General features: G+C 48.1%; 2 long non-coding RNA genes across 5 annotated transcripts in view; one reads left to right on the top strand and one right to left on the bottom strand.

Annotated features, from left to right (window-relative positions):
- The window catches only part of LOC308187503, a 43321-nt gene extending 31424 nt beyond the window's left edge, over positions 1–11897 (bottom strand). The window contains exon 1 of the long non-coding RNA XR_013944734.1: positions 4024–11897. This is a non-coding gene — a long non-coding RNA (uncharacterized lncRNA). The remainder of the gene's footprint in view (positions 1–4023) is intronic.
- Positions 1–26853, top strand: part of LOC308187504 — a 535540-nt gene that overhangs the window by 300416 nt on the left and 208271 nt on the right. The gene's annotated exons all lie outside the window — the stretch shown is intronic.

The following is a 26853-nucleotide window of genomic DNA, read 5'->3' on the forward strand; positions in this document are numbered from 1 at the left end:
TTAAGCTAAAGCCTCCCTAGACAGATGGGCTTCGATCCCACAAAACTCTAGTTAACAGCTAAATGCCTAAACCAATTGGCTTCTGCCTACAAAGACCCTGACGCACCCTAGTGCGCATCGATGAGCTTGCAACTCAACATGAATTTCACTACAGAGCCGATAAGAAGAGGAATTAAACCTCTGTAAAAAGGACTACAGCCTAACGCTTCAACACTCAGCCATCTTACCCGTCACCTTCATCAACCGATGACTATTTTCCACTAACCATAAGGATATTGGCACCCTGTACCTCATCTTCGGGGCATGAGCAGGAATAGTCGGCACCGCACTCAGCCTATTAATCCGCGCAGAACTAGGACAACCAGGAACTCTCCTAGGCGACGACCAAATTTACAATGTAATCGTTACCGCTCACGCCTTTGTAATAAGCTTCTTTATAGTCATACCCATCATGATCGGAGGATTCGGCAACTGATTAGTCCCCCTCATAATCGGTGCCCCCGACATAGCATTCCCGCGAATAAACAACATAAGCTTTTGACTCCTCCCCCCATCATTCCTCCTCCTACTAGCCTCATCCACTGTAGAAGCTGGCGCCGGCACAGGCTGAACTGTCTACCCTCCCCTAGCAGGTAACCTTGCCCACGCCGGAGCTTCAGTAGACCTGGCTATCTTCTCACTCCACTTAGCCGGTATCTCCTCCATCCTTGGGGCCATCAACTTTATCACCACAGCCATCAACATAAAACCCCCCGCACTCTCACAATACCAAACCCCACTATTTGTCTGATCCGTACTAATTACCGCCATCCTACTCCTTCTATCACTCCCCGTACTCGCCGCCGGTATTACAATATTACTAACTGATCGAAACCTAAACACCACATTCTTCGACCCCGCTGGAGGAGGAGACCCAATCCTGTACCAACACCTATTCTGATTCTTCGGACACCCAGAAGTCTATATTCTGATCCTACCGGGGTTCGGAATCATCTCACACGTAGTCACGTACTACTCAGGCAAAAAGGAGCCCTTCGGCTACATGGGAATAGTCTGAGCCATACTATCCATCGGCTTCCTAGGATTCATCGTCTGAGCTCACCACATGTTTACAGTAGGAATAGACGTTGATACCCGAGCCTACTTTACATCAGCCACTATAATCATTGCCATCCCTACCGGAATCAAAGTATTTAGCTGACTAGCCACCCTGCACGGAGGAACAATCAAATGAGACCCCCCCCAATACTATGAGCTCTAGGATTTATCTTCCTATTTACCATCGGAGGATTAACAGGAATCGTTCTTGCAAACTCTTCCCTAGACATCGCCCTGCACGACACGTACTACGTAGTTGCCCACTTCCACTACGTCCTATCCATAGGCGCCGTCTTTGCCATTCTAGCAGGATTTACTCACTGATTCCCACTACTCACTGGGTTTACCCTACACCAAACATGAGCAAAAGCCCACTTCGGGGTAATATTTACAGGAGTAAACCTAACGTTCTTCCCCCAGCACTTCCTAGGCCTAGCAGGAATACCCCGACGATACTCGGACTATCCCGACGCCTACACACTATGAAACACCATTTCCTCCTAGTCCTAGGACTTAGAGAAACTCCAGTACTAAAAATAGTAAACACAAGCAATAATTTCATATACTTCACTCTCACTCACCACTCAACTATCAGCTAACCACACCCCCGTCCACATAGCTTAACACAAAGCATGGCACTGAAGTTGCCAAGATGGCATAAAACATGCCTGCGGACAAAAGACTTAGTCCTAACCTTACGGTTGGTTTTTGCTAAATATATACATGCAAGTATCCGCGCCCCAGTGTAAACGCCCTCGACCACCTACCCCCATACAGGCCTTGAGGAGCGGGTATCAGGCACACCCAAGTAGTAGCCCAAGACGCCTCGCTAAGCCACGCCCCCACGGGTATTCAGCAGTAATTAACATTAAGCAATGAGTGCAAACTTGACTTAGTTATAGCAACAGCCTAACTTCAAGGGTTGGTAAATCTTGTGCCAGCCACCGCGGTCATACAAGAAACCCAAATCAACCGTCCTATTGACACGGCGTAAGGAGTGGTAAAATGCCTATCCTAGCTAACTAAGATCAAAATGCAACTGAGCTGTCATAAGCCCAAGATGCACCTAAACACACCATTAAGATGATCTTAGGAACTAACGACTGATTTAAACCCACGAAAGCCAGGGCCCAAACTGGGATTAGATACCCCACTATGCCTGGCCCTAAATCTTGATACTTACTTTACCGAAGTATCCGCCAGAGAACTACGAGCACAAACGCTTAAAACTCTAAGGACTTGGCGGTGCCCCAAACCCACCTAGAGGAGCCTGTTCTACAATCGATAATCCCCGATTAACCCAACCACCCCTTGCCAACACAGCCTACATACCGCCGTCGCCAGCCCACCTCGAATGAGAGCACAACAGTGGACACAATAGCACCCCGCTAATAAGACAGGTCAAGGTATAGCCTATGGAGTGGAAGAAATGGGCTACATTCCCTATTCATAGGGCACACGGAAAGAAGCGTGAAACCACTTCTGGAAGGCGGATTTAGCAGTAAAGTGGGACAATAGAGCCTACTTTAAGCCGGCCCTGGGGCACGTACATGGTTAAACATGCCTGTTAGTAGTGTGGCGAGCCATAGTGGGAAGGCTAGGGCTATGTTCATAGATAGTTGGGTGGTTGGGGTGAATGTATATGGAAGGAGGCCTAGAAGGTTGATTGTAAGAAGTATGATTATTAGGGATGTAAATATTATGGCTCATTTGTGGCCATTTTTGTTGAGTGGGACTATTAGTTGTTTTGTGATTAGGTGAAGGAGTCATGTTTGGATAGTAGAAAGGCGGTTGTTGATTCATCGGTTGTTTGGGGACGGGAATAGTAGGGCTGGGAAGAGTAGGGATAGTAGAATTAAGGGGATGCCAAATAGATTGGGGCTGGAAAATTGGTCACAGAAGCTTAGGTTCATGGTCAGGATCATGGTGTGGGTTTGGTAGTGAGGGAGGTCTTATTTGATGGGGGGTTGGTTGTGGTGAAGGCTAGTAGTTTTGGTTGGATGAGGAGTGCTAGGGTTAATCAGGTTATAATTATGATTGAAAATCATGGTGCGGGGTTAAGCTGTGGCATATCATTAAGGAGGGGGAAGTCCCTCTTTGGCTAGCTTAAAAGGCTAGTGCTGTTGCATAGCTTCTTAATGATTAGGATGATGATAGAAGGGACGATCAGGCCTCGAAATGTGGGAGTGGGGTTGATTCTACTACAATGGGTATGTAGCTGTGATTAGCCCCGCAAATTTCTGAGCATTGTCCGTAAAAAATCCCAGGCCGGGTGGTAATGAATGAAGTTTGGTTTAGTCGGCCTGGGATTGCGTCTGCTTTAACTCCGAGCGTTGGGACTGCTCAGGAGTGGAGTACGTCTCCTGCAGTAATGATTACGCGGATGGGGGATTCTATTGGGATAACTACGCGGTGGTCAACTTCTAGCAGTCGGAAGTGGCCGTTGGGTAAGTCTGGGGTGGGCACTATGTAGGAGTCGAATGATAGGTCTTTGAAGTCTGTGTATTCGTAGCTTCAGTATCATTGGTGGCCGATGGCTTTTAGGGTGAGGTCTGGTTCGTCGATTTCGTCCATTATGTAGAGGATTTGTAGGGATGGGAGGGCGAGGAGTACCAGGACGATAGCAGGTAGGATTGTCCAGATCAGCTCTACTTCTTGGGCGTCTACAGCATTGGACGAGAGTTTTTCTGTTAGTATGTGGGCTAAAAGGTAGAGAACTAGGCTGCAGATAGCTAGGGCAACGATTAGGGCGTGGTCGTGGAATTCAACGAGTTCTTCTATGATGGGTGATGAGGCGTCTTGGAATCCTAGTTGGGAGTGGTTGGCCACATGAGATGTACAGGATTTTTACCTGTGATTTAGTCTTGACAAGGCTATGTAATTGGTTTACTAACGTCTCATAAGAAAGAAGCATGAGCGGTTAACCTCCTGGGAGACCCAGAAACCTTCACCCCAGCAAACCCACTAGTAACCCCACCACACATCAAGCCAGAATGATACTTCCTATTCGCCTACGCCATCCTACGTTCAATCCCAAATAAACTAGGAGGCGTATTAGCACTGGCCGCCTCCGTACTGATCCTATTCCTAATCCCATTCCTGCACAAATCAAAACAACGAGCAATAACATTCCGACCACTCTCCCAGCTCCTATTCTGAGTACTAGTCGCCGACCTCCTCGTCCTAACATGAGTAGGAAGCCAACCCGTCGAACACCCATTCATCATCATCGGCCAACTCGCTTCAATCGCCTACTTCACTATCCTCCTATTTCTCCTCCCCGCCGCAAGCGCCCTAGAAAACAAAATACTCAACTGCTAAATACTCTAATAGTTTATAAAAACATTGGTCTTGTAAACCAAAGATTGAAGACTTACCACTTCTTAGAGTACCCCAAACTCAGAAAAAAAGGACTCAAACCTTTATCTCCAGCTCCCAAAGCTGGCATTTTCAATAAACTATTCTCTGACCCTAACCCCTAAACCGCCCGAATAGCACCCCGCGACAACCCCTGCACAAGCTCCAATACAATAAACAAAGTCAACAACAGCCCCCAACCCGCCACTAAAAACATCCCTGCCCCATGTGAATAAAACATGGAAACTCCACTAAAATCCGACCGAACAACAAACACCCCAACATTATTCACAGTAGAAACCCCGAACTTCCAAGCCCCCATAAACCCCCCAAACACCAACCCCCCAAAAACAATTGCCACAAACGCTACTGCACATCCAATCACCCGTCAATCCCCCCAAGCCCCAGGGAAAGGCTCCGCTGCTAAAGCTACTGAATAAACAAACACCACCAGCATACCCCCCAAATACACCATAAACAGCACTAAAGCCACGAACGAAACCCCAAGGCCCAGCAACCACCCGCACCCCGCCACAGACGCTAACACCAAACCAACAACCCCATAATACGGCGAAGGATTCGACGCCACACCCAAAACACCCACCGCAAAGCAAATCCCTAAAAAAACCATAAAATAAGTCATTATTCCTGCCCGGACACTACCCGAGGCCTGCGGCTCGAAAAGCCGCCATTGTTCTCAACTACAGGAACTAACCGCAAGCCCCCAATAATTCTACCCCATCTATGCCATTATGCTTAACCCCCCCCCCCTCCCCCCCCGAGGCGGGGGTATTTGGTTATGCATATTCGTGCATAAATTTATATACCCCATATACATACATACTATAGTACCAGTAATATACATTATATACGGACTATCTTATAAGCAGGTGCTAAACCCATACATGTACACGGCCATTAAACCCTTAAACACACTCCTACCAAACCACCCGGCATGAATGTTCTAGGACCATACCCCACAACACCCAATACAACTCCACTCAAGCGCATAACAAGACCCCATTTTAATGAATGCTCACAGGACATGCTCCAACAACAACTCTCCACCACATATCTCATGCAGTTCGTATCAGACGGATTTATTAATCGTACTCCTCACGTGAAATCAGCAACCCGTTGCACATAATGTCCGGTATGACTAGCTTCAGGCCCATACGTTCCCCCTAAACCCCTCGCCCTCCTCACATTTTTGCGCCTCTGGTTCCTCGGTCAGGGCCATCCATTGGGTTCACTCACCCCTCCTTGCCCTTCAAAGTGGCATCTGTGAGTACTTTCACCTTCTCAATGCGTAATCGCGGCATGTTCCAGCTTTTTGGCGCCTCTGGTTCCTCTTATTTTTTCCGGGGTTACCTCACAGGTGGCTATTCCCAGTGATCTCGGGGGTCCCACAATCTAAGCCTGGACACACCTGCCTCACGGCCTATCCTATATTTCAAGGGTCCCTCGATGAGACGGTTGGCGTATATGGGGAATCATCCTGACACTGATGCACTTTGACCACATTCAGTTAATGTTACCTCCACCCTCCGGGTTAAATGGGGCTATTGGATGAATGCTCGTTGGACATAGCACAAAACAACAAATCATTAAGCGCAACCCCTGCGCTTCACAAACTAAACCAGTAAACTTTCGCTAACCACCATGTAGCATAAACCTTCATCGCCCAATCCCAGCAAACTACCTCTAAAACTCCATTAATCATCCCTTCCATGACATCATCGGAACGATGTACATATACACACAAACACATACAAAATAACTTAAACTTATTAGAGAAACTCCAGTACTAAAAATAGTAAACACAAGCAATAATTTCATATACTTCACTCTCACTCACCACTCAACTATCAGCTAACCACACCCCCGTCCACATAGCTTAACACAAAGCATGGCACTGAAGTTGCCAAGATGGCATAAAACATGCCTGCGGACAAAAGACTTAGTCCTAACCTTACGGTTGGTTTTTGCTAAATATATACATGCAAGTATCCGCGCCCCAGTGTAAACGCCCTCGACCACCTACCCCCATACAGGCCTTGAGGAGCGGGTATCAGGCACACCCAAGTAGTAGCCCAAGACGCCTCGCTAAGCCACGCCCCCACGGGTATTCAGCAGTAATTAACATTAAGCAATGAGTGCAAACTTGACTTAGTTATAGCAACAGCCTAACTTCAAGGGTTGGTAAATCTTGTGCCAGCCACCGCGGTCATACAAGAAACCCAAATCAACCGTCCTATTGACACGGCGTAAAGAGTGGTAAAATGCCTATCCTAGCTAACTAAGATCAAAATGCAACTGAGCTGTCATAAGCCCAAGATGCACCTAAACACACCATTAAGATGATCTTAGGAACTAACGACTGATTTAAACCCACGAAAGCCAGGGCCCAAACTGGGATTAGATACCCCACTATGCCTGGCCCTAAATCTTGATACTTACTTTACCGAAGTATCCGCCAGAGAACTACGAGCACAAACGCTTAAAACTCTAAGGACTTGGCGGTGCCCCAAACCCACCTAGAGGAGCCTGTTCTACAATCGATAATCCCCGATTAACCCAACCACCCCTTGCCAACACAGCCTACATACCGCCGTCGCCAGCCCACCTCGAATGAGAGCACAACAGTGGACACAATAGCACCCCGCTAATAAGACAGGTCAAGGTATAGCCTATGGAGTGGAAGAAATGGGCTACATTCCCCATTCATAGGGCACACGGAAAGAAGCGTGAAACCACTTCTGGAAGGCGGATTTAGCAGTAAAGTGGGACAATAGAGCCTACTTTAAGCCGGCCCTGGGGCACGTACATACCGCCCGTCACCCTCCTCAAAAGCCACATCCCACATAACTAATACCATAAATACGCTGAAGATGAGGTAAGTCGTAACAAGGTAAGTGTACCGGAAGGTGTACTTAGAATATCAAGACGTAGCTATAACACCAAAGCACTCAGCTTACACCTGAAAGATATCTACTAGACCAGATCGTCTTGAAGCCCCCCCTCTAGCTCAACCACACAAATAGTACACCAAAACTAAAGAATTTACTAAACTAATTAAACTAAAGCATTTTACAGTCTTAGTATAGGCGATAGAAAAGACACTTAGACGCGATAGAGACCCCAGTACCGTAAGGGAAAGATGAAATAGCAGTGAAACAATCAAAGCGACAGACAGCAAAGATCAACCCTTGTACCTTTTGCATCATGGTTTAGCGAGAACAACCAAGCAAAGTGAACTAAAGTTTGCCCCCCCGAAACCCAAGCGAGCTACTTTCAAGCAGTTAAAGAGAGCGAACCCGTCTCTGTTGCAAAAGAGTGGGATGACTTGTCAGTAGAGGTGAAAAGCCAACCGAGCTGGGTGATAGCTGGTTACCTGTGAAACGAATCTAAGTTCCCCCTTAATCCTCCCTACCGGACATCCTGAACCCTAATGAGATGATTAAGAGCTATTTAATGGAGGGACAGCTCCATTAAAAAAGGACACAACCTCGACTAGCGGATAATTCTTACTACTGATCCTACCGTGGGCCCTAAAGCAGCCATCAAAAAAGAGTGCGTCAAAGCTCCACCACCTAAAAATACCAAAATAAGATGATTCCCTTATCACAAACAGGTCAACCTATGAATATAGGAGAATTAATGCTAAAATAAGTAACTCAGGGCCACACCCCTCTAACGGCGCAAGCTTACATAGAAACATTATTAACAGACCTAGACAGATACAAAAACCCCTACAAGACCACGTATTAACTAACCCTGTTAACCCGACTCAGGAGCGCCTATAAGAGCGATTAAAATCTGTGAAAGGAACTCGGCAAATTAATAAGGCCCGACTGTTTACCAAAAACATAGCCTTCAGCAAATTAAACAAGTATTGAAGGTGATGCCTGCCCGGTGACTTAGGTTTAACGGCCGCGGTATCCTAACCGTGCAAAGGTAGCGCAATCAATTGTCCCATAAATCGAGACTTGTATGAATGGCTAAACGAGGTCTTAACTGTCTCTCACAGATAATCAGTGAAATTGATCTCCCCGTGCAAAAGCGGGGATGTGAACATAAGACGAGAAGACCCTGTGGAACTTAAAAATCAACGACCACCGCGAATCCTCAATCAACCCCACTGGGGCCACTACCATCGCAGAGCCTGGTCGATATTTTTCGGTTGGGGCGACCTTGGAGGAGAACAAATCCTCCAAAAACAAGACCATACCTCTTTACCTAGAGCTACCCCTCAAAGTGCTAACAGTGACCAGACCCAATATAATTGATTAATGGACCAAGCTACCCCAGGGATAACAGCGCAATCCCCCTCAAGAGCCCATATCGACAGGGGGGTTTACGACCTCGATGTTGGATCAGGACATCCTAATGGTGCAGCCGCTATTAAGGGTTCGTTTGTTCAACGATTAACAGTCCTACGTGATCTGAGTTCAGACCGGAGCAATCCAGGTCGGTTTCTATCTATGACACACTCTCCCCAGTACGAAAGGACCGGGAAAGTGGGGCCAATACCACAAGCACGCCCCCCCCCTCTAAGCAGTGAAACCAACTAAACCGTGAAGAGGGCCTTCCCCCACCACTTTCAATCCTAGAAAAGGACCAGCTAGAGTGGCAGAGCCCGGCAAGTGCAGAAGGCTTAAGCCCTTTCCCCAGAGGTTCAAATCCTCTCCCTAGCTTCACCCATGATTCAAATAACAACACTAAGCTGCCTCATTATATCCCTCCTATACATCATCCCAATCCTGATTGCCGTAGCCTTCCTAACCCTAGTAGAACGGAAAATCCTAAGCTACATACAATCCCGCAAAGGCCCTAACGTTGTCGGGCCTTTTGGCCTACTTCAACCATTTGCGGACGGACTGAAACTATTTACCAAAGAGCCCATCCGACCCTCTACCTCTTCCCCACTTCTATTCATTCTGATACCAATACTAGCCCTTGTCCTAGCCCTCACCACTTGAGCACCACTACCACTCCCATTTCCCCTAGCAGATCTAAACCTCGGAGTTCTCTTCCTAATAGCCATGTCAAGCCTAGCCGTCTACTCAGTCCTATGATCAGGCTGAGCCTCGAACTCAAAATACGCACTAATCGGAGCCCTACGGGCAGTAGCACAGACCATTTCATACGAAGTGACACTGGCCATAATCCTGCTATCAATAATCATACTAAGCGGAAGCTACACACTCAGCTCCTTTGCCATCGCACAGGAGCCTCTATACTTCATTTTCTCCTCATGACCCCTAGCAATAATATGATACGTATCCACCCTAGCAGAGACAAACCGAGCTCCTTTTGACCTCACAGAGGGTGAATCTGAGCTAGTCTCAGGGTTTAACGTTGAATACGCCGCAGGACCCTTCGCCTTATTCTTCCTAGCTGAATATGCGAACATTATGCTAATAAATACACTTACAGCCATCATATTCCTAAACCCAAGCGCCCTAGGGCCACCCACAGAACTATTCCCCGTCATCCTAGCCACAAAAGTCCTCCTACTATCTTCTGGTTTCTTATGGGTCCGAGCTTCATACCCACGATTCCGATATGACCAACTAATGCACCTACTATGAAAAAACTTCCTACCCCTCACACTAGCTCTGTGCCTCTGACACATCAGCATACCTATCTGCTATGCAGGCCTACCTCCTTACATAAGGAAATGTGCCTGAACTACAAAGGGTCACTATGATAAAGTGAACATAGAGGTATAACAGCCCTCTCATTTCCTGTTGACCTTAGAAAAGTAGGAATTGAACCCACACAAGAGAAATCAAAATTCTCCATACTTCCCTTATATTATTTTCTAGTAGAGTCAGCTAATCAAGCTATCGGGCCCATACCCCGAAAATGATGGTTTAACCCCCTCCTCTACTAATGAACCCTTACGCGACCCCAATCATAACCTTCAGCCTCATCTTGGGCACCACAATCACAATTTCCAGCAACCACTGAGTTCTGGCCTGGACAGGACTGGAGATCAACGCACTAGCCATCATTCCCCTAATTGCCAAATCCCACCACCCACGAGCAGTAGAAGCCGCAACGAAATACTTCCTAACCCAAGCAGCTGCTTCCGCCCTGGTCCTATTCTCTAGCATAACCAATGCCTGAGTCACCGGCCAATGAGACATCACACAAATAAACCACCCAACCTCCTGTCTACTACTGACAGCAGCAATCGCTATTAAACTGGGCCTAGTGCCATTTCACTTCTGATTCCCAGAAGTACTACAAGGATCGCCACTAATAACAGCCCTGCTACTCTCGACCCTCATAAAATTCCCCCCACTAACCCTGCTCCTACTAACATCCAAATCCCTCGACCCAGCTCTACTCACCGCCATGGCCCTAGCCTCAACAGCACTAGGAGGCTGAATAGGACTGAACCAAACACAAACACGCAAAATCCTAGCCTTCTCATCCATCTCCCACTTAGGCTGAATCGCCATCATCCTAGTTTACAGCCCCAAATTGGCCTTACTTACCTTCTACCTATACACAATCATAACATCAGCCGTATTCCTAGCCCTTAACAAAATCAAAGCCCTTAACCTATCCATGATCACAACCTCATGAACAAAAACCCCAGTGCTAAACGCCACCCTAATACTAGTACTTTTATCCCTAGCAGGCCTCCCCCCATTAACAGGCTTTATACCAAAGTGACTTATCATCCAAGAACTAACTAAACAGGAAATAACACCAGCAGCCATGGCAATTGCCATGCTATCACTGCTCAGCCTCTTCTTCTACCTACGCCTCGCATACCACTCAACAATTACCCTTCCCCCCAACTCCTCTAACCACATAAAACAATGATACACTAGCAAAGCCCCAAGCACACCTACTGCGGTCCTTGCCTCACTATCAATCCTCTTACTTCCCCTGTCCCCAATAATACATGCCATTGTCTAGAAACTTAGGATAACACCCCAAACCGAAGGCCTTCAAAGCCTTAAATAAGAGTTAAACCCTCTTAGTTTCTGCACATTAAGACTTACAGAATATTAACCTGTATCTTCTGAATGCAAGTCAGACGCTTTAATTAAGCTAAAGCCTCCCTAGACAGATGGGCTTCGATCCCACAAAACTCTAGTTAACAGCTAAATGCCTAAACCAATTGGCTTCTGCCTACAAAGACCCTGACGCACCCTAGTGCGCATCGATGAGCTTGCAACTCAACATGAATTTCACTACAGAGCCGATAAGAAGAGGAATTAAACCTCTGTAAAAAGGACTACAGCCTAACGCTTCAACACTCAGCCATCTTACCCGTCACCTTCATCAACCGATGACTATTTTCCACTAACCATAAGGATATTGGCACCCTGTACCTCATCTTCGGGGCATGAGCAGGAATAGTCGGCACCGCACTCAGCCTATTAATCCGCGCAGAACTAGGACAACCAGGAACTCTCCTAGGCGACGACCAAATTTGCAATGTAATCGTTACCGCTCACGCCTTTGTAATAAGCTTCTTTATAGTCATACCCATCATGATCGGAGGATTCGGCAACTGATTAGTCCCCCTCATAATCGGTGCCCCCGACATAGCATTCCCGCGAATAAACAACATAAGCTTTTGACTCCTCCCCCCATCATTCCTCCTCCTACTAGCCTCATCCACTGTAGAAGCTGGCGCCGGCACAGGCTGAACTGTCTACCCTCCCCTAGCAGGTGACCTTGCCCACGCCGGAGCTTCAGTAGACCTGGCTATCTTCTCACTCCACTTAGCCGGTATCTCCTCCATCCTTGGGGCCATCAACTTTATCACCACAGCCATCAACATAAAACCCCCCGCACTCTCACAATACCAAACCCCACTATTTGTCTGATCCGTACTAATTACCGCCATCCTACTCCTTCTATCACTCCCCGTACTCGCCGCCGGTATTACAATATTACTAACTGATCGAAACCTAAACACCACATTCTTCGACCCCGCTGGAGGAGGAGACCCAATCCTGTACCAACACCTATTCTGATTCTTCGGACACCCAGAAGTCTATATTCTGATCCTACCGGGGTTCGGAATCATCTCACACGTAGTCACGTACTACTCAGGCAAAAAGGAGCCCTTCGGCTACATGGGAATAGTCTGAGCCATACTATCCATCGGCTTCCTAGGATTCATCGTCTGAGCTCACCACATGTTTACAGTAGGAATAGACGTTGATACCCGAGCCTACTTTACATCAGCCACTATAATCATTGCCATCCCTACCGGAATCAAAGTATTTAGCTGACTAGCCACCCTGCACGGAGGAACAATCAAATGAGACCCCCCCCAATACTATGAGCTCTAGGATTTATCTTCCTATTTACCATCGGAGGATTAACAGGAATCGTTCTTGCAAACTCTTCCCTAGACATCGCCCTGCACGACACGTACTACGTAGTTGCCCACTTCCACTACGTCCTATCCATAGGCGCCGTCTTTGCCATTCTAGCAGGATTTACTCACTGATTCCCACTACTCACTGGGTTTACCCTACACCAAACATGAGCAAAAGCCCACTTCGGGGTAATATTTACAAGAGTAAACCTAACGTTCTTCCCCCAGCACTTCCTAGGCCTAGCAGGAATACCCCGACGATACTCGGACTATCCCGACGCCTACACACTATGAAACACCATTTCCTCCATCGGCTCCCTAATCTCAATAGTAGCCGTAATCATACTAATATTCATCATCTGAGAAGCCTTTTCGGCCAAACGAAAAGTCCTACAACCAGAACTAACTACCACAAACGTTGAATGAATCCACGGCTGCCCTCCCCCATACCATACTTTCGAGGAACCGGCCTTCGTCCAAGTACAAGAAAGGAAGGAATCGAACCCTCACATGCTGATTTCAAGCCAACTGCATTAACCGCTCATGCTTCTTTCTTATGAGACGTTAGTAAACCAATTACATAGCCTTGTCAAGACTAAATCACAGGTAAAAATCCTGTACATCTCATGTGGCCAACCACTCCCAACTAGGATTCCAAGACGCCTCATCACCCATCATAGAAGAACTCGTTGAATTCCACGACCACGCCCTAATCGTTGCCCTAGCTATCTGCAGCCTAGTTCTCTACCTTTTAGCCCACTGTCCTGGTTCCAGTTAGGACAGAGTTAAGTAGCTCATAGTAGCTGGTAGGGTGCTATGTTTTGGATTAGGATGAGAAGAGCGCTGATAACATGCTGATGTTTTAATTGTTGCAGAGCAGTGTTTACACCAGGCCAAGGACTTTTCGGCTTCTTGCTCTGTCCTGCCAGCGAGCAGGCTGGGGGTGCAGCAGGAGCTGGGAGGGGACAGACCCAGGACAGCTGACCCAAACTGGCCAAAGGGGTATTCCATACCATCTGACGTCATGCTAAACAATATATAGGGGTGGCTGGCCGGGGTGGGGGGGCCGGCTGCTCGGGAATAGGCTGGGCATCGGTCAGCGGGTGGTGAGCAATTGCATTGTGCATCACTTGTTTTCTTACACATTATTATTGTTAATACTATTACCATTATCACTATTATTATTATTATTGTTATTATTATTTTCCTGTCTTAATAAACTGTCTTTATCTCAACTCACAGGCTTCACTTTCCCGTTTCTCTCCCCCATCCCAGAGAGGGAGGGGGGAGGGTGAGCGAACGGCTGTGTGGTGTTTAGCTGCCAGCTGGGTTAAACCACAACAGTCTTTTTGGCGCCCAACGTGGGGCCCGAAGGGTTGAGATATCGACAAATCTGACCAGAGTGTGTTAAACTAAAATTGGTATAAGTATTGGACCTGCTTAATAGTTGCTAGTCACGATGTTGATTGCCTTAATCTCCAGTCTGCTGTACCTGTATTCCAAATTGAGTTTTATGGTGCGTTACTTTCTGTATGTGCTCCCTGTTGCACTGTTTATCCTTTCCGGGCCCTGGTTTAAGATTGTTATGGTACTGTGCGGTGTAGCAATGGCTTATGAAATGATGAGATATCTGGTCATGACTTTAACCTGGTATTTGTACTCAGCACTGACATCGACTCTATACTTTGGAACCCATATCTCGGAAACTATTAGCAATTACACCTATTGCCTGTTTTCGTTAGGGAGCCAATCTGTGAAGGGGACAGGGGAAGACATGTTTCCCTACCTGTTCACTCTCCCTTTCTCCTTCACCACCACCCTCTTATCCCCCGAGTTAGTTACGGTGGTTCTCCGAGATGTTGAATATCCTTGGGATACTCAGACCAGCCTGCTCTTGTTGTTATGTCTCCTGAATGCGCTTCAGATTTTGTGGAGGGTTAAACAACTACTTAGGAATCTCATCCGGAGATCTGTCTTGAGGCGGGATAGTTGCGAGTGGCAGGGAGTGTGGGAGGATATGGGCAGGTTTCTAGAGCAGTGGTCACCTCCAGTGTTTTGGACATTCACCCCTGAACAACTGCAAAATCCTAAAAAGCTGGCAGAATGCTTGAAAAAAAGGTGTCATGACTCTGGCAGTTCCAAAGTGACACAAATCACTGTAGCGTGCTGGGGTCTGGCTTGTGCCTATCGAGCTGCAATTGATGCTACTAGCAACCTAGCTCCAGCTCCTGTAGCCGTTCCAGCTGCAGCTCCTGCAGCCACTCCAGCTGCAGCTCCTGCAGCCGCTCCAGCTCCTGCAGCTGCTCCAGCTCCAGCTCCTGCAGCCGCTCCAGCTCCTGCAGCCGCTCCAGTTCCAGCTCCTGCAGCTACTCCAGCTCCAGCTCCTGCAGCCGTTCCAGATCCAGCTCCTGCAGCCGCTCCAGCTCCTGCAGCCGCTCCAGTTCCAGCTCCTGCAGCTACTCCAGCTCCAGCTCCTGCAGCCGCTCCAGCTCCTGCAGCCGTTCCAGTTCCAGCTCCTGCAGCCGTTCCGGCTCCTGCAGCCGTTCCAGTTCCAGCTCCTGCAGCCGCTCCAGCTCCTGCAGCCGTTCCAGTTCCAGCTCCTGCAGCCGCTCCAGCTCCTGCAGCCGTTCCGGCTCCTGCAGCCGCTCCAGCTCCAGCCCCTGCAGCCGCTCCAGCTCCAGCCCCTGCAGCCGCTCCAGCTCCAGCTCCTGCAGCCGCTCCAGCTCCAGCCCCTGCAGCCGCTCCAGCTCCTGCAGCCGCTCCAGCTCCTGCAGCCGCTCCAGCTCCTGCAGCCGCTCCAGCTCCTGTGGCTGGGTCAGAGAAACGAGCTGTAGCAGTGCAAGTTGACCCCGCAGAGGGTATTCCAACCCCTGTGGCAGACCCTGCGTCTGGGTCAGAGAAACGAGCTGTAGCAGTGCAAGTTGACCCCGCAGAGGGTATTCCAACCCCTGTGGCAGACCCTGTGGCTGGGTCAGAGAAACGAGCTGTAGCAGTGCAAGTTGCCCCTGTAGACAAGGTGAAAAAATGGTATAGAGGCTCAGGTCGTTTAAAACGCAGACAGTCTTCTGCTAAGTCTGGGCGTAGTGAAGACGAGGCTGGGCCATCAAAGGTGCAGGAGACTGAAGATGAGGATGAGGATGGCGAAAAATCAACAGTAACTACCCGGACTCCATACCAGCCATCAAAGGTGCAGGAGACTGAAGATGAGGATGAGGATGTCGGAAAATCAACAGTAACTACCCGGACTCTACACCGGCCATCAAAGGTGCAGAAGACTGAAGATGAGGATGAGGATGTCGAAAAATCAACAGTAATTACCCGGACTCTATACCAGCGTGAGCTACGAGATGTGCGAAAAGATTTTGGTCGCTGTATAGGCGAGCAGCTTGTCACCTGGCTGCTCCGGTGCTGGGACACGGGAGCCAATTATGTGGAATTGGAGGGCAAGGAAGCCAGGCGGCTGGGATCCCTTGCTAGGGACGCATGCATTGACAAAGCAATTGGAGATGGAGCACAATCTCGCAGCCTCTGGAGGCGTCTCCTGTCAGCTGTGAAGGAAAGGTATCTCTTCAAGGAAGAACTTGTATGTTTACCAAGCAAATGGACCACCATGGAGAAGGGAATTCAGTACCTGAGGGAATTGGCCGTACGGGAAGTAATTTATAAGGACCTAGACGACGCACAAACATCCGCAGATCCAGATGCAGTCCGGTGTACACTACCCATGTGGCGGAAGTTTGTACAGAGTGCCCCATCATCATATGCCAGCTCATTGGCAATGCTAGCCTGGAAAACGGAGGAGAATCCCACAGTGAATGAAGTGACTAAAATACTCCGGCAGTACGAAGGAAATCTCTCCTCTTCCCTAAAGGCCTGTGTCTCAGCTGTGGAGAAACTCTCTGAAGAGGTCCACCAACTTAAAGAGAATTTATCTTCCCCTCCACCTGAACGAACCAGTGTCCACCAGCTAAAAGAGAATGCTTTAGAGAAACTTTCTGAAAAGATCCACCAACTTGAAGAAAGATTATCTTCCCCTTCACCTGAACGAACCAGTGTCCACCAGCTAAAAGAGAATGCTTTGGAGAAACTTTCTGAAAAGATCCACCAACTTGAAGAAAGATTATCTTCCCCTTCACCTGAACGAACCAGTGTCCACCAGCTAAAAGAGAATGCTTTGGAGAAACTTTCTGAAAAGATCCACCAACTTGAAGAAAGATTATCTTCCCCTTCACCTGAACGAACCAGTGTCCACCAGCTAAAAGAGAATACCTTGGAGAAACTTTCTGAAGAGATCCACCAACTTAAAGAGAGTTTATTTTCCTCCCCACCTGTACAAACCAGTGTCTCAGCTATTAGGGGTAAACGTTCATCTATGCAAGGAAGACAATATGGTGGGCACACACACCGCGCCACCCTGTGGTTTTACCTACGTGACCATGGAGAGGACATGAGAAAATGGGATGGAAAATCTACTGCGACCCTAGAGGCACGGGTACGTGAATTGCAAAGGAAAACAATTGGGAAAAAGGAGTTCTCTGAAAGGTTTGCTGCTCCAACTTCCAGCAGGCAGTCCTTTAAACACAGAAATGAAGATTCTGACCAGGACTAGAGGGGCCCTGCCTCCAGCCAGGGGGAGGAAAGGGACAATCGAGTTTATTGGACTGTGTGGATTCGATGGCCTGGCACGTCAGACGCACAGAAGTATAAGGCTTTGGTAGACACCGGTGCACAATGTACTCTAATGCCATCAAGCTATAAAGGGCCAGAGCCCATCTGTATTTATGGTGTGACGGGGGGATCCCAGCAGTTAACTGTATTGGAGGCTGAAGTGAGTCTAACCGGTAATGAGTGGCAAAAGCACCGTATTGTGACTGGCCCAGATGCTCCGTGCATCCTTGGCATAGACTATCTTAGAAGAGGATATTTCAAGGACCCAAAAGGGTTCCGCTGGGCTTTTGGCATAGCTGCTTTGGAGACAGAGGACATTAAACAGTTGTCTACCTTGCCTGGTCTCTCAGAGGACCCTTCTGTTGTGGGGTTGCTGAGGGTTGAAGAACAGCAAGTGCCGATCGCTACCACAACTGTGCACCGGCGGCAATATCGCACCAACCGAGACTCCCTGAGTCCCATCCATAAGCTAATTCGTCAACTGGAGAGCCAAGGAGTGATCAGCAAGACTCATTCACCTTTTAATAGTCCCATATGGCCAGTGCGAAAGTCTAATGGTGAGTGGAGACTAACAGTGGACTATCGTGGCCTGAACGAAGTCACGCCACCACTGAGTGCTGCAGTGCCGGACATGCTAGAACTCCAGTATGAACTGGAATCAAAGGCAGCCAAGTGGTATGCCACAATTGATATCGCTAATGCATTTTTCTCCATCCCTCTAGCAGCACAATGCAGGCCACAGTTTGCTTTCACTTGGAGGGGAGTCCAATATACTTGGAATCGGCTGCCCCAGGGGTGGAAACACAGCCCTACCATTTGCCATGGACTGATCCAGTCTGCGCTGGAGCAGGGGGAAGCTCCTGAACACCTGCAGTACATCGATGACATCATTGTGTGGGGTGACACTGCAGAAGAAGTTTTCGAGAAAGGGAAGAAAATAGTCCAAATCCTTCTGAAGGCTGGTTTTGCCATAAAACAGAATAAAGTTAAAGGACCTGCACGAGAGATCCAGTTTTTAGGAATAAAATGGCAAGATGGACGCCGTCAAATCCCAATGGATGTGATCAACAAAATAACAGCTATGTCTCCACCAACTAGCAAAAAAGAAACACAAACTTTCCTAGGTGTCGTGGGGTTTTGGAGAATGCATATTCCAAATTACAGTCTGATTGTAAACCCGCTCTACCAAGTAACCCGTAAGAAGAATGCTTTTGAATGGGGCCCTGAGCAACGACAAGCCTTTGAACAAATTAAGCAGGAAATAGTTCATGCAGTAGCCCTCGGGCCAGTCCGAACAGGACCAGATGTAAAGAATGTGCTCTACACCGCAGCCGGAGAGAATGGTCCCACCTGGAGCCTCTGGCAGAAAGAACCTGGGGAAACTCGAGGTCGACCCCTGGGGTTTTGGAGTCGGGGATACAGAGGATCTGAAGCCCGCTATACTCCAACTGAAAAGGAGATATTGGCCGCATATGAAGGAGTTCGATCTGCTTCGGAAGTGGTCGGTACTGAAGCGCAGCTCCTCCTGGCACCCCGACTGCCGGTACTAGGCTGGATGTTCAAAGGAAGGGTCCCCTCTACGCATCATGCAACTGATGCTACATGGAGCAAGTGGGTTGCACTGATTACTCAGCGGGCTCGAATAGGAAACCCCAGTCGCCCAGGAATCTTGGAGGTGATTATGGACTGGCCAGAAGGCAAATACTTTGGGATATCACCAGAGGAGGAGGTGGTTCGTGCTGAAGAAGCCCCCCTGTACAACAAGCTACCGGAAAATGAGAAGAAATATGCCTTGTTCACTGACGGGTCCTGTCGTATTGTGGGAAAGCATCGGAGATGGAAAGCTGCTGTATGGAGTCCTACACGACGAGTTGCAGAAGCTGCTGAGGGAGAAGGTGAATCGAGTCAGTTTGCAGAAGTAAAAGCCATTCAGCTGGCTTTAGATATTGCTGAACGAGAAAAGTGGCCAGTTCTCTATCTCTATACTGATTCATGGATGGTAGCAAATGCCCTGTGGGGTGGTTACAGCAATGGAAGCAGAACAACTGGCAGCGCAGGGGCAAGCCCATCTGGGCTGCGGCATTGTGGCAAGATATTGCTGCCCGGGTAGAGAACCTGGTTGTAAAGGTACGCCATGTAGATGCTCATGTGCCCAAGAATCGGGCTACTGAAGAACACCAAAACAACCAGCAGGTGGATCAGGCTGCTAAGATTGAAGTGGCTCAGGTGGACCTGGACTGGCAACATAAAGGTGAATTATTTATAGCCCGATGGGCCCATGACACCTCAGGCCATCAAGGTAGAGATGCAACCTACAGATGGGCTCGTGATCGAGGGGTGGACCTGACCATGGACACTATAGCACAGGTTATTCATGACTGTGAAACATGTGCTGCAATCAAGCAAGCCAAACGGTCAAAACCTCTTTGGTATGGAGGACGATGGCTGAAATATAAATATGGAGAGGCCTGGCAGATTGATTACATCACACTCCCTCAAACCCGCAACGGCAAGCGCCACGTACTTACAATGGTGGAAGCAACCACCGGATGGCTGGAAACATATCCTGTGCCCCATGCCACCGCCCGGAACACTATCCTGGGCCTTGAAAAGCAAGTCTTATGGCGACATGGCACCCCAGAGAGAATTGAGTCAGACAACGGGACTCATTTCCGAAACAACCTTATAGACACTTGGGCCAAAGAACATGGTATTGAGTGGGTGTATCACATCCCCTATCATGCACCAGCCTCTGGAAAAGTTGAACGATACAATGGACTGTTGAAGACTACACTGAAAGCAATGGGTGCTGGGACATTCAAAAATTGGGATACACATTTGGCAAAGGCCACCTGGTTAGTCAATACCAGGGGATCTGCCAACCGAGCTGGACCTGCCCAATCAAACCTGTTACGCACTGTAGAAGGGGATAAAGTTCCTGTAGTGCACGTAAGAAACATGCTGGGTAAAACAGTCTGGGCTACTCCTGCCTCAGGAAAAGGCAAACCCATTCGTGGAATTGCTTTTGCTCAGGGACCTGGATGCACTTGGTGGGTAATGCAAAAGAATGGGGAGGTCCGGTGTGTACCTCAAGGGGATTTGATACTGCGTGAGAATAGCCCATGAGTTGAATTGTAGTATGTTAATTATTATATAATAATGTATGTCATCACTACCATGATTGCTATATATCATAGATGAAAATGGTGATTAATTAGAATGTATTGGACAGAGTGTAACCTGAGCATGACATAAATGGTATGGAATAAGGGGTGGATATCTGTCCTGGTTCCAGTTAGGACAGAGTTAAGTAGCTCATAGTAGCTGGTAGGGTGCTATGTTTTGGATTAGGATGAGAAGAGCGCTGATAACATGCTGATGTTTTAATTGTTGCAGAGCAGTGTTTACACCAGGCCAAGGACTTTTCGGCTTCTTGCTCTGTCCTGCCAGCGAGCAGGCTGGGGGTGCAGCAGGAGCTGGGAGGGGACAGACCCAGGACAGCTGACCCAAACTGGCCAAAGGGGTATTCCATACCATCTGACGTCATGCTAAACAATATATAGGGGTGGCTGGCCGGGGTGGGGGGGCCGGCTGCTCGGGAATAGGCTGGGCATCGGTCAGCGGGTGGTGAGCAATTGCATTGTGCATCACTTGTTTTCTTACACATTATTATTGTTAATACTATTACCATTATCACTATTATTATTATTATTGTTATTATTATTTTCCTGTCTTAATAAACTGTCTTTATCTCAACTCACAGGCTTCACTTTCCCGTTTCTCTCCCCCATCCCAGAGAGGGAGGGGGGAGGGTGAGCGAACGGCTGTGTGGTGTTTAGCTGCCAGCCGGGTTAAACCACAACACCCACATACTAACAGAAAAACTCTCGTCCAATGCTGTAGACGCCCAAGAAGTAGAGCTGATCTGGACAATCCTACCTGCTATCGTCCTGGTACTCCTCGCCCTCCCATCCCTACAAATCCTCTACATAATGGACAAAATCGATGAACCAGACCTCACCCTAAAAGCCATCGGCCACCAATGATACTGAAGCTACGAATACACAGACTTCAAAGACCTATCATTCGACTCCTACATAGTGCCCACCCCAGACTTACCCAACGGCCACTTCCGACTGCTAGAAGTTGACCACCGCGTAGTTATCCCAATAGAATCCCCCATCCGCGTGATCATTACTGCAGGAGACGTACTCCACTCCTGAGCAGTCCCAACGCTCGGAGTTAAAACAGACGCAATCCCAGGCCGACTAAACCAAACTTCATTCATTACCACCCGGCCTGGGATTTTTTACGGACAATGCTCAGAAATTTGCGGGGCTAATCACAGCTACATACCCATTGTAGTAGAATCAACCCCACTCCCACATTTCGAGGCCTGATCGTCCCTTCTATCATCATCCTAATCATTAAGAAGCTATGCAACAGCACTAGCCTTTTAAGCTAGCCAAAGAGGGACTTCCCCCTCCTTAATGATATGACACAGCTTAACCCCGCACCATGATTTTCAATCATAATTATAACCTGATTAACCCTAGCACTCCTCATCCAACCAAAACTACTAGCCTTCACCACAACCAACCCCCCATCAAATAAGACCTCCCTCACTACCAAACCCACACCATGATCCTGACCATGAACCTAAGCTTCTTTGACCAATTTTCCAGCCCCAATCTATTCGGCATCCCCTTAATCCTACTATCCCTACTCTTCCCAGCCCTACTATTCCCGTCCCCAAACAACCGATGAATCAACAACCGCCTTTCTACTATCCAAACATGACTCCTTCACCTAATCACAAAACAACTAATAGTCCCACTCGACAAAAATGGCCACAAATGAGCCATAATATTTACATCCCTAATAATCATACTTCTTACAATCAACCTTCTAGGCCTCCTTCCATATACATTCACCCCAACCACCCAACTATCTATGAACATAGCCCTAGCCTTCCCACTATGGCTCGCCACACTACTAACAGGCCTACGAAACCAACCATCAGCCTCTTTAGCCCACCTATTACCCGAAGGTACCCCTACACCCCTAATCCCCGCACTAATCCTGATCGAAACAACCAGCCTACTAATCCGCCCCCTAGCCCTCGGAGTCCGCCTTACAGCCAACCTTACAGCAGGACACTTACTCATCCAACTCATCTCTACAGCCTCCATTGCATTAATACCCACCCTTCCTGCAGTATCCATCCTAACAATAATCATCCTACTACTCCTAACCATCCTAGAAGTAGCAGTAGCCATAATCCAGGCCTACGTCTTCGTGCTCCTTCTAAGCCTATACTTACAAGAAAACATCTAATGGCACACCAAGCACACTCATACCACATAGTTGACCCAAGCCCTTGACCAATCTTCGGGGCAGCCGCCGCCCTACTCACAACCTCAGGATTAATCATGTGATTCCACTACAACTCATCCATACTACTAACCCTAGGCCTCATCTCAATACTCCTAGTAATACTCCAATGATGACGAGACATTGTACGAGAAAGCACCTTCCAAGGCCATCACACTCCCACAGTCCAAAAAGGCCTACGATACGGCATAATCCTTTTCATCACATCCGAAGCATTCTTCTTCTTAGGGTTCTTCTGAGCGTTCTTCCACTCGAGCCTGGCCCCAACCCCAGAACTAGGAGGCCAATGACCCCCAACAGGAATTAAACCACTCAACCCGATAGAAGTCCCCCTACTAAACACAGCCATCCTACTAGCCTCAGGCGTTACCGTAACGTGAGCCCATCACAGCATCACAGAAGGAAACCGAAAACACGCCATCCACGCCCTAACCCTAACGATCCTCCTGGGATTCTACTTCACAGCCCTACAAGCAATAGAATACCACGAAGCCCCATTCTCAATCGCCGATAGCGTCTACGGATCTACCTTCTTCGTTGCCACTGGATTCCACGGACTCCACGTAATCATCGGATCCTCCTTCCTGACCGTCTGCCTCTTCCGACTGATCAAGTTCCACTTTACATCAGACCACCACTTCGGATTCGAGGCAGCAGCCTGATACTGACACTTCGTAGACGTCATCTGACTATTCCTCTACATAACCATCTACTGATGAGGATCTTGCTCTTCTAGTATATTAATTACAATTGACTTCCAATCTCTAGAATCTGGTATAAACCCAGAGGAGAGCAATGAACGCACTCATGTTCATATTCGCCCTATCATCAATCCTAAGCGCCGCCCTAACCGCATTAAACTTCTGACTCGCCCAAATAAACCCCGACTCAGAGAAACTCTCACCGTACGAATGTGGATTCGACCCACTTGGATCTGCTCGATTACCATTCTCAGTCCGATTCTTCCTCAGTAGCCATCCTGTTCGTCCTATTCGACCTAGAAATCGCCCTCCTACTCCCCCTGCCATGAGCCGTCCAACTCCAATCCCCCCTAATGACCCTCACCTGAACTGTAGTGATCCTCCTTCTCCTAACACTCGGACTGGCCTACGAGTGAATTCAAGGGGGCCTAGAATGAGCAGAATAACAGAAAGTTAGTCTAACCAAAAAGATAGCTGGTTTCGACCCAGCAGATTACAGCCAACCCTGTAACTTTCTTATGTCGCCCCTACATTTAAGCTTCTACTCAGCCTTCATTTTCAGCGGACTAGGACTAGCCTTCCACCGAACCCACCTAGTATCCGCCCTACTATGCCTTGAAAGCATAATATTATCGATATTCGTAGGCCTATCAATATGATCCATCGAAAACCAAGTCTCCTCATTCACCATGGTACCAATTCTCATGCTAACCTTCTCAGCGTGTGAGGCGGGCACAGGCCTGGCCATCCTAGTAGCCTCCACCCGCACACATGGCTCCGACCATCTACACAACCTAAACCTCCTGCAATGCTAAAAATCATCCTACCCACAATCATACTTCTTCCAACAGCCCTGCTGTCTCCACCAAAATTTCTATGGACTAACACCACCTTATACAGCCTCCTAATCGCTGCCCTAAGCCTACAGTGATTAATCCCAACCTACTACCCCTACAAATTTTTATCCAACTGAACAGGAATTGACCAAATCTCATCCCCCCTCCTAGTACTATCCTGCTGACTACTCCCACTCATAATCATAGCAAGCCAAAACCACCTGCAACAAGAACCCCTACAACGCAAACGAATCTTTATCTCAACCTTAGTCGCAGTCCAGCCATTCATCCTACTAGCCTTTTCCACCACAGAACTAGCACTATTTTACATCTCATTTGAAGCAACCCTCATTCCCACCCTAATCTTAATCACCCGATGGGGGAACCAACCAGAACGCCTAAGCGCTGGCATCTACCTGCTATTCTACACGCCAGTAAGCTCTCTACCCCTGCTAATCACAATCATACACCTATACGTGAAAATTGGCACCCTGCACCTGCCAACCCTACAACTAACCCACCCAACCCTATCCACCTCATGGACAGGAATACTATCAGGTCTAGCACTGCTCATAGCATTCATAGTAAAAGCCCCACTATACGGCCTACACCTCTGACTGCCAAAAGCCCACGTAGAAGCACCCATCGCAGGCTCAATACTCCTCGCCGCCCTACTACTAAAGCTAGGAGGATACGGAATTATACGAGTCACTCTATTTATGGGCCCACTGTCCAACCTCCTGCACTACCCCTTCCTAACCCTGGCCCTATGAGGCGCCCTAATGACTAGCTCAATCTGCCTACGACAGACAGACCTAAAATCACTAATCGCTTATTCATCCGTTAGCCACATAGGCCTAGTTATCGCCGCAGGAATAATCCAAACCCACTGATCATTCTCAGGGGCAATGATCCTAATAATTTCCCATGGACTAACTTCCTCCATACTATTCTGCCTAGCCAACACAAACTATGAACGTACGCACAGCCGAATTCTACTACTCACACGAGGCCTACAACCTCTCCTACCACTCATAGCTACCTGATGATTGCTGGCCAATCTAACAAACATAGCCTTACCCCCAACAACAAACCTCATAGCAGAGCTAACCATTATAATCACCTTATTCAACTGATCTGCCTTCACGATCATCCTAACAGGAATCGCAACCCTACTAACCGCCTCCTACACCTTATTCATACTACTAATGACCCAACGAGGCTCAATCCCCTCCCACATCACATCTATGCAAAACTCAACCACGCGAGAACACCTGCTCATAACACTCCACGTTATCCCAATATTCCTCCTAATCCTCAAACCCGAACTGATCTCCGGAATCCCCTCATGCAAGTATAGTTTAAACCAAACATTAGACTGTGATTCTAAGAATAGAAGTTCAAACCTTCTTACCTGCCGAGGGGAGGGTTTAACCAACAAGAGCTGCTAACTCTTACATCTGAGCCTAAAACCTCAGCCCCCTTACTTTTAAAGGATAACAGCAATCCACTGGTCTTAGGAACCACCCATCTTGGTGCAAATCCAAGTAAAAGTAGTGAACCCCACACTACTAATCAACTCCCTCACACTACTCACGCTGACAATCCTCCTAACCCCAATCATCCTGCCATTTCTATTTAAAAACTTTAAAAACACCCCACAAGCCACCACCCGCGCTGTTAAAACCGCATTCCTAATTAGCCTAGCCCCTACAACCGCATTCATCTACTCGGGAGTAGAATCTGTCACCTGCCACTGGGAGTGAAAATTCATTATAAACTTTAAAATCCTCCTGAGCCTAAAAATAGACCAATACTCAATAACATTTCTTCCAATCGCCCTATTTGTAACATGATCAATCCTACAATTCGCCATATGATACATGGCCTCAGAGCCATACGTAACAAAATTTTTCACCTACCTACTGACATTCCTAGTCGCCATACTCCTCCTAACAACCGCAAACAACATATTCCTCCTATTCGTAGGCTGGGAAGGAGTACGAATCATGTCCTTCCTTCTCATCGGCTGATGACAAGGCCGAGCAGATGCCAACACCGCCGCCCTACGAGCCGTAATCTACAACCGAATCGGAGACATCGGACTGATCCTGAGCATAGCATGACTAGCTTCAACATTCAACACCTGAGAGATCCAACAAGCCGTACACCCCCACCAAACCCCAATCCTCCCCCTCATAGGATTAATCCTCGCAGCCGCAGGAAAATCCGCCCAATTTGGACTCCACCCATGACTGCCCGCAGCAATAGAAGGCCCCACCCCAGTATCAGCCCTACTGCACTCCAGTACCATAGTAGTAGCCGGAATCTTCCTGCTCATCCGCATGCACCCCCTGCTAGCCACCAACCAGACAGCCCTAACTGCCTGCCTATGCCTAGGTGCTCTATCAACCCTATTCGCTGCCACATGCGCCCTAAC

The sequence above is a fragment of the Anser brachyrhynchus genome, assembly GCF_964034855.1.
Source record: "Anser brachyrhynchus genome assembly, chromosome: 1".
NCBI lineage: Eukaryota > Metazoa > Chordata > Aves > Anseriformes > Anatidae > Anser > Anser brachyrhynchus.